General features: G+C 44.3%; 1 long non-coding RNA gene across 1 annotated transcript; it reads left to right on the forward strand.

The window, feature by feature from the left end:
• The first annotated feature begins 4,941 nt into the window (after positions 1-4,941).
• On the forward strand, positions 4,942-7,922 carry LOC149358118 (uncharacterized). Its single transcript, XR_016289944.1, has 2 exons — positions 4,942-5,030; positions 7,752-7,922. It is a non-coding gene; the product is annotated as an uncharacterized LOC149358118 (long non-coding RNA).
• Positions 7,923-8,607: the final 685 nt, after the last annotated feature.

The following is an 8,607-nucleotide window of genomic DNA, read 5'->3' on the forward strand; positions in this document are numbered from 1 at the left end:
GCACCGTCGCATCAATAGGTGGCATCTTGAATGAGGAGAGCCCTGATGTTGAAGCTGTCACTGCCGGCAAACTGCACTCCATTCGGCTTAGCGCACTTCAACAACTCTCGGCCAAAAAGTTGAAACCAAGAAAAAGAGCGGAGATGTGGGAGGAGCGAAAGAACGCGCTCGCGACCATTGCGGGCGCGATGCGGCCAGCAGAGGGCAACGATGCCGCTGCGCACTTGGCAAAACTGTCGCAGCGATGCTGAGGAATTTGGATGGTGTTAAGCTTTCTCGCTGCCAGAAAGAGTTATTGGATGTACTAGAGACGCATTTCACCACGGAATAACCACACTTCGACTTCCTGATATTGTTTTATGGGGTCTGCATGGGCAGCGCGAATGGTCTGGGCAGGTAGTACATGTTGTCTACGCACAGCTGTACAATACAGTCCTATGTTTCACTTCTTTTTGCTTAGCTCTGGGCATATACACTGTGCCAACATGCGCAGACTCTCGCTGCCATGGCACAGCACCTTTGCCTTTGAAGTACGCGAATATTTTGTCACGAACAGCAGCACCATATGCAGCACCGTATGGCGGTATCCCGAAAAAAATGGACCCTCCCGCGCTTCGCCACCTCCTTCGGCAGCACCTTGTCCATCTTTAGACACAAAAATGTGCGTCCCACACACCGCATTAGCCATGGCAGCGACTCTCTCCGGCTTCGCGCTGATGACGGTTTGCAGACAACGAACACGATTCGCCAAGATCCCGAATGCACATCCGACAACGCGCCGGGCTCTTGACAGCCTACAAGAAAAAGGAGTGTTTATACGAAAAATTCAAATGCGTAACTAAGTGATGCATCAGTGGGCTGGACGCGTGGAACAGCACTTCTCTTGCGCACTAATTATTTTCCTCAGTTGTTTACTAGCAAAACGGACACCAACAGTACTTAATATGCTTGAAAAGCTTTTCACTTTCGGGGTATTCCTTTAATCAATCTTAAGCTGTACAAGAACTCATCGTTGTATGTGCATTTAGGAAAATAAATATGTGTGTCAGCCGAATAGGTGAAACTGCCCAAAACACACTGTCATGAAGCCGTTAACTACGAGAATACTAAGTTTACCTGTGAATAAATATCCTCTGCTCATCCGACAGGGTGGTTCCTCCGTATGGCTTCATTAGGTTTCTGCCGATAGGGCACGCGTCATGCGCCACGAACACAGGCGGCAGAAGCAACTCTGCCGGTCCTCCCACAATAACTGCCTCTGGCAGGTTGGCTCTGTTCTCCGTCAGGGCACGCTGCAACGCTCTCGTTTGCCCGACACCTCCATCGCCCTGGGATCCTGGCGCACCGACCTCGATGCAGATAAATCGGTACTTTGAGTACACAATACCAAATAGAACAATACTGTATGATTTTTTGTAGCTAAAATAAATTGAGCCTGATTTTGTCGGTTCGGTATGCAGACAAGTTTTCCGTCCATTGCAATGGCACAATTTGCATATTGCCAATCTTCATTAAATGCCGCTATATTGTTTTGCCAATCTTTTTTTGTTGTTTCCGGCGCCCTTTGGCAATCCCCTTAAAGGGGCTGCAGAACACTGCTTGGGGGGATACCGGCTATACTTCAGGTGGATTCTTTATGTCACACAGATGCTGACTTAAAAAGAATTCCAGGAATCGATGCACAGGAACGGGAGTTATTCAGTGAAGAAATTTCAAAATACAAGCAAACAAAACGGTGCCCTCAACTCGATTTTGGCGGGGCTTCCCACTCATATTTCGCTCTCCCAATGACAGCACCTGGCGCAACCAATCAAAACAGCCTGCCAAAGCACGTCGCGGAAGTTTGAACTCCATGGTTGCCTACTCTCTCCAACTCGTTCTTGCTGAGACTGGCAGCGTCATTTCCATATGCCAGAGCCCCTGGTGGCGTATTTTTATTTGACTTGCTTTGTAGGGCATTTATCTAGGACAAATAAGTTGTTTTTGTTCATCTAATATAAAACGCAGACAGGTGACAAAATGTTCACACAATTTGCAGTATATTTACTGTTTGTACAATCATCCAGCTCGCGCCAGATGATGCCATATCCGCTGCTGACACCCGCCACTCTGTGGGGACACCATCAGAGCCATGGACTTCTTTTTGAGAGGACATTAAAATATTAAAAACGGAACATACGCTGTTTTAGCGACGCTAATAGCACCATCGTAACTCACTGTATGCGATCAACAGGCAAAACAGTCAACTAAGATTGTGTTTCTGGGCCCCTTTAAAGCTTTCATATATCGCGGTGCAGGTGTCTGCTATGATGCGATCCACTGTTCAGTGGCCAAGTCTGAACTGCCGTCTCCCTCTCTCACTGTGATGACTTTCCTTTGAGCTTAGCGGTGTTTTGCTGGCATGCTGTTTGCGCGTGTTGGAGTTCATGAGCGAAAAGGGCTTCCTTGGCTGATGAATTGATGATTTATTTCATTCCCCTTGTTAACGAGTTTGCTATTCGGTAGGATACCAGTCGCGATGACTATTTAAAAGCAGGTGATATGGCTGCAGATACGTGGCCAGACGGAGGATACTTGGCCTGCCTACGGGCCTTACACTCTGCACTCTAAACACGATTTCGCTTATACGGGAGTAAAAATGGAGTAGGCTGTCCTTTAGCGCACTCCCTTTTCAAAAAAGGAAGTGCGCTGAAGGACATCTGGACTCCTTTCTGCTTAGAGTGTGGGTACATGCACTGCTTTTTTTTTTACTGTATTCGTTCCATATTCCCAGTTTGAATGCGAATTACCCTTATAAAAATGGTCTATAGACTTTCTATAGACTTTTTATAGACTCTATAGCCATCCTATAGACTTTTCCTTTTGTCTATAGACAGTCTATAGAAAATCTATGGACTAAAGTCTATAGCTGCTTCAATTTCCTTTTGTCTATAGACGGTCTATAGACTCTCTATAGACTAAGGTCTATAGCCGCCTCAATTTCCTTTCGTCTATAGACTGTCTATAGACCCTCTATAGACTAAGGTCTATAGCCGCCTCAATTTCCTTTCGTCTATAGACTGTCTATAGACCCTCTATAGACTAAGGTCTATACCCGATGGGCACTGAACCTCCCATGGACGTCCTGCAGACATCCTAAACATCCGCAGGACATCCATGGGACTTCCAATGCCCATTGGGATAGCTGCCTGAATTTCCTTTCGTCTATAGACTCTCTATAGACTCTCTATAGACTAAGGTCTATAGCTGCCTCAATTTCCTTTCGGCTATAGACTGTCTATAGACACTTTATAGACTAAAGTCTATAGCTGACTCAATTTCATTTTGTCTATAGACGGTCTATAGACTCTCTATAGACTGAAGTCTATAACTACCTCTATTTCCTTTTGTCTATAGACGGTCTATAGACTCGCTATAGCCTAGGGTCTATAGCTGCCTCAATTTCCTTTTGTCTATAGACTGTCTATAGACTAAAGTCTATAACTGCTTCAATTTCCTTTCGTCTATAGCCGGTCTATAGACTCGCTATAGACTAAGGTCTATAGCTGCCTCAATTTCCTTTCGTCTATAGACTGTCTATAGACTTAAGTCTATAACTGCTTCAATTTCCTTTCGTCTATAGACGGTCTATAGACTAAGGTCTATAGCTGTCACAATTTACTTTCGTCTATAGACGGTCTATAGACTCTCTATAGACTACGGTCTGTAGCTGCTTCAATTTCATTTCGTCTATAGACGGTCTATAGACTCTCTATAGACTACGGTCTATAGCTGCTTCAATTTCCTTTCGTCTATAGCCGGTCTATAGACTCTCTACAGACTACAGTCTACAACTACCTCAATTTGCTTTCGTCTATAGACTGTACACTATAGATAGTCTACTGCCTACAGACCAGTCTATAACAATCGTAATTTTATCTAACAATGTTCGATACACTGACCTTCGACTAAGTCCAGAACAATGTCAATTTGCACTGTATGTTGAGGGGACCTGCATCTAGTGACCGCAACTATGTCGGGATTCCCCCACCTCCTTCGCTATTACGGAAATTAAAATGTATTGCGTAAGGCCATCACAACACCCTCCTGTATATTGTTGTCAGGAGCCTTGACAAGCTCCTTTTCGTTATACCGTGACGTATATTGTCAATACAATTAAATATTTAATGCTAACAAGTAAGCCGAGGAAAAGCAGCCGTTCTTGAAGTAAGGGCGCCCGCAAACTGTACTACATCGAACGAATACGCTGTCCCTTAAAGGAATCGCTCGACAAAATTCCATTCCATCTTTCAATCGTTACTGTCCAACGTGCTGAAATCAGAAACATTTTATCAACGGATCTACATTTCTCTTTATAACGTCCTGAAAATAAAGGGGGAAATACGGGTGTGAGAATTCAAGGAAGCGCCCATGCCTTAGAAACATCTTAGATTAATCTCAAAGAGCCTGGTCCTTTCTGCGATTAACATCTGCCATTTCTACCTTTGCAGTTTCTATTCACGTGAATAAGTGCTGCGACGCAACACTCACAAAGCCAGTATTTTTTCGTTCCTACCCTTGCACCTGTTGCTTCGGAGCCGATGACACGCTGATGTGGCGCATATCAGTTTTCTAAACACGAACACACGCAAAAAAGACGTTATGCTATGTAACCTTATAATTATTATTTGAGAATTGTACCACATACTATTCGGTGGGAGATGCGGCGCGTATATCGACAAGAAGTTAGATTTCGGTTGTGTTTTCACGAAAACAATAAACTTTTTAGGGGGTAAGCGAAGAATTTAAGCTTATAAACCCATTGCCTTCTGTGGTCTTGGATATCAGATCAAGCTGCACACGGGAAGAGTGCGAGCGATAAAGATACGACCGTGAAATGGGTTTCTGTTTCACGTTTTACCCATTTTACCGCGAGACGGCGGAAAATCTTTCGGGCTGCAAACAACCCTGTGCGTGGCTGCATCAATGGCGGTGGCGTGTTTTTCGCGGATTACGTTTTCTTCAAAATCCAGCTTCATCGTCCCCTTACGGTAAGTCTACACGTTTATATTTTATTCATTTGGTCTCCTAAACCACTCTAAGCAGAGCTGTGTGTGCAGAACAGATTATGTGCGCAGTTACAAACGTCCTATCTTCGTTTCTAAGGCGGAAGCCATCGGGCTCTCGACTAATGCCGCTTATCTCTGTGCCGCTGTCTTTACTAACGCGCGGAAAGGCAGTCTGTGCGATGCCCTTGATGATAAGCCGCTCCTCGCGAGCTGTCTACTAGATTTTTCGTGTTTCAAGGTAGATGCGCGGCCAGAAATGTCGTTTAGCCTGTGAATGACGGCCGAAATGGAACTGTGTGTTAGCGCCGTGTGAGCTCTATTTACTTTGCACTTCCGAAAACGTACTTACATACAGTCTCGTTCAGTGGTGGATTACATTTATTTCCTTATCTTTGTGTTATCGCCTGTCTGGACCATGGAGTGCTGTTCTTTTGGAGGTGTGCATTGCTTGCTACGTATGGACGCTCGCTCGGTGCGCGTCGTGGACGCCGACGTTTCAGCAAAGTTGTCTTGTAACGCTATAGACTGAAGCGCGAGACGTTTGTCAAAGTTGTACTCAAGCGGCGCTGGAGGAATCCTTGTAGTGTGATGGGTGAATAAAATTCGTTGCCGGCGCGAATGGCCGGCGTGCTCAAACACCGCGAAGAACCCACGAGCTCCATCCCATCTCCCCTTCGTTGCACACGTATGGATTCGTCCGTGTCTGTCATCAGAGCCGTTGGCCGCCGCCGTTGGCTTGCGGGCACTTCATTTTGAAAGCTGGGTAAAGGTCGGCTCGACAAGAGGTGGCTTACATTTCGTTCCGAGTGGTTCGTTCATGGATCCCGCTCACACGTGCACAGATTTCTCGAATACCATTTGCGCTAGAGGCAAAGCATGTGTTTTTGATTTAAGACTTCTACGTTATGAAAGCGGCGATGTGACTCGCCGATTATTTGCGCCTAAAATTAAATTAAGCTCTCGTGTTATTATAGCTGCGACTGTAATTGTTTCATTGAAATACTTCCTACTTTGAGCACGTTCAATGCTTTCGCTGATTTTTCTAGCAGCGTTGGGTTAGGCTACCTCCATGCAATAAACACACCTCTTTACTGCGCTGTTGGGGCTGCACTTGAAGGAAAAACTAAGTAAATTTCAGACGGTATTTTATCGTGACAGTAATTTGCTGTCTCAACCTCACGACTGCTTTTGAAACGGCGCAGCTGCAGCCTCTATGTGCTGTATTAGTATTCTGAATAATGAGCGCGGCATGGAAGCGCTGCAACCCGCTTGTTTCTAAGAGCGCGCGCAGATGTATGAGTATGCTGTTCCGTCTTTGTGCTTCAAGTTATAGGCGAAAATCTGTGGTGAACTGGTTGCTTCTGCCTGCTGGTTTTGTATAGCTTGTGCCCGTTTGAGTATCAGCTTACGTACACTCGGCCAAATCTTTAACTGGCTCAGGTGTTGCATCGCTAAATGCACCTTGTAAAAAGGTGCCTTTTGGCTACACTGCTGGCATATTCATGTTGTAATTTGACGCGTGAGATGGCATTTCATAGTTTATTTTTGTTAATATAATGTTTGAGTGGAGTACGTGCATGTTTAGATCAAAGTTATCAGAAATATTCATCGTCTCCCGCTGTACGAAGAGCCGAAACAAGCGGAATACGAAGCAATGGTTCTGGTGGCGCATTTGCACTAATCTGGCTAAACAACTTGTCCGCCATGAAAGGAGTGGTACTTTACCCAGATAATGAGGCCATATGGACTAGATCCATTTCTGCGTATGCCGCTTATTTCAGCTGTTCGTAGTGGCAGACGAATGTTTCTGATAACGTTGATCTAAACACGTAAGTACTGCACTCAAACATTATATGAACAAAAAGGAAGCACGAAATGACATTTCACTCGTTAAATTACAGCATGAATATGCCAGCAGTGTAGCCGAAAGGCACCTTTTTTGCAAGGTGCATTTAGCGATGCAACACCCGAGCCAGTTAAAAATTTGGCCGGGTGTACCAGGCTTCACGCAGGGTATTTTGAAGCGCTTCTTCTATAGCGGTTATAAGAATAAATGCTGCAATATTCTCCTTTTTGGATCCGTGTGTGAGGTGCACTGAATCTGTATTTTATGGAGGTGGCATTCTTAACAGCTCCTTGCGAGTCAATGCAGATATGTGGCACAATTGTTCGAAGTCTTCTGTTACAAATAAAGTAAAAGGATTGCCATAAAGAGGTCAGTATTGGCTGTAACAGTATTGCCATACAGAAATCAGTATCAGTACTGGATTCAGAGTAGAGTGCTCCAGGGATTAGGGTTCTTTGTTACAATGTTTTATGACGACGCATATAATCTTTCGTGTATTTACTGATATGATTGAGCCGGCGTGATAGCTCAGTGGCTATAATGTTCGTATGGCGACCTGAAAGATGCAGGTTCGATTCCGGCGTAGGCGGTCGCATTTTAATAGAGGCAAAATGCTAAAGGCCTGTGTACTCTGCACAGGTGGCCGAAATTATTCCCCAGCCTTTCACTTCAGCGTCTCGTAGCCTGTGTCGCCTTGGGTTTTTGAACCCCATAAAACCAAACCAAAAGATCAAGATTGCCTTTCTAGAATGGCATAGCCAGGATAGCCTTGCATTGTAAAGCACATGTGTAGAGATGGAATGGGAATTTTTTTTTTCAGTTCCTCTTATATTATTTTTTTCCTTTGTGCTGTACAGGTAAACGTGCCCGGACGATTTACTGCAGACAACAGGCCACAAGAATGCTTCTGAGGAAACTAGCCGGACTGTTACTTTCAACTTTTATGTAACTGTGGTGCATTCTTATGGTGCATGTATTGCATATTCCCAGCCTGGATAGCTTGGAAATAAACTAAATTTGTAAGTATATTGATTGTTTCATGTGTGAACTCTGTCTGGTGACCTTTTTCAATGATTGTAGACAGTCTATATGCAGTCTATAGATAATGGTCTACTAGCAGTTTAGTAGACAGAGGTCTATAGACTGTCTATAGACTGCCAGGCCACACACCTATGGAATGTCTATAGACAATCTGTAGACATATGTCTACTGGACCAGTAGACTTTTGTCTGTAGACTGTCTATAGACGGTAATCTACAGGAAGTCTATGGCCATAAGTCTATAGGTCGTCTATAGTCCGTCTATAGACAAGTGTCGATAGACGGTCTATAGACACCTCTATAGTAAATGTATGACCATAAGTCTATAGATCGTCTATAGACTGTCTATAGACCTGTGTCTATAGACTTCCTATAGACCCATAGACTTTCAGTAGACATTTGTCTATAGACTGTCTATAGACAAAAGTCTACTAAAAGTGTATGGCCATAAATCTATAGACTGTCTATAGACCAGTCTAAAGGATTTGTCTATAGACAGTCTATAGACTTGATAGACTAAAGTCTATAGACAGTCTATGGACTGTCTATAGAAATTTTTATAAGGGTACTCATTGATTTTGTGCTACAGTGCACCGGCTTTTAGAGTTTGTTTTGTTTGGTTTTCTTAGCCGCTTGCTCGATCCGTGGCCACCTCTATTTTCCCGTTGTCTGT

Source organism: Amblyomma mixtum, chromosome 3 (genome assembly GCF_055824585.1).
Source record: "Amblyomma mixtum isolate Tamu chromosome 3, ASM5582458v1, whole genome shotgun sequence".
Lineage (NCBI taxonomy): Eukaryota > Metazoa > Arthropoda > Arachnida > Ixodida > Ixodidae > Amblyomma > Amblyomma mixtum.